Source organism: Mastomys coucha, unplaced genomic scaffold (assembly GCF_008632895.1).
Source record: "Mastomys coucha isolate ucsf_1 unplaced genomic scaffold, UCSF_Mcou_1 pScaffold3, whole genome shotgun sequence".
Lineage (NCBI taxonomy): Eukaryota > Metazoa > Chordata > Mammalia > Rodentia > Muridae > Mastomys > Mastomys coucha.
The window spans coordinates 47,643,992-47,644,813 of record NW_022196909.1 but is presented as its reverse complement, the minus strand read 5'-3'; positions in this window follow the sequence as shown (position 1 = coordinate 47,644,813).

The following is an 822-nucleotide window of genomic DNA, read 5'->3' as shown; positions in this document are numbered from 1 at the left end:
AAAAAAAAAAAAAAAAAAAAAAAAACCAAAAAACCAAAAAACAAAAAACAAGAGTCAACTTAAAAGCCCTGGGGGCTGCAGAGATGGCTCAGCCACTAAGTGCTGCTCTAGTGAGCCCAGGTTCAGTGTCCAGCATCGACACCAAGTGGCTCACAACTACTTATAACTCCAGTGTCAAAGGATCTGACAGTTTCTGGCCTCTGCGGGCACCTGTGTGCACATGACACTCACATAGGAACACAGAGACAAATAAAGCTATGTTTTTAAAGGGAGGGGAGGCATCTGAGAGGAGCACTTACCTCATTTGCTTGAGGCACTCAGTTTAATCGCTACTCTGCCAAACTAAGAGCAAAACCACGCTAAATAGCGAGAAGTGAAGACATTGGCTCTCATTTTTTTGTTGCTTCCTTTTCAAAAGGCATGTTGCTGAGTATGTTTGTTTGTTTGTTTTTTTCCTCAGTTGAGTCATGTGTACTATTGATTAATAGACAGAATGGGGCTTTTATTTATTTAAATTTCCTAGAGGAGGCCTTATAAGCAAAGTGTGTTGTTTAGGTTTGATGTGGTTGTTTGGCCTTTGTCAGAATGGTGCATTGGGAAACGCGATCCTTGCACTGAACCATCATCATGCATGGAAACAGGATTCAGCCCTGTCCTAGTTGCGTAGCCTTTGGTCAGATGGTATCGGGGACTCCTCCATTCAGTGGAGAGTGGAAGGAACCTCCTTCCACCTGTGTTTAATGGAGCGCCCCAAGACTTGCCTAGCACTTTGTATTTAACAGAAGCTTAATAACTGAAGATCTTTTTCTTGAAACTGGAAGC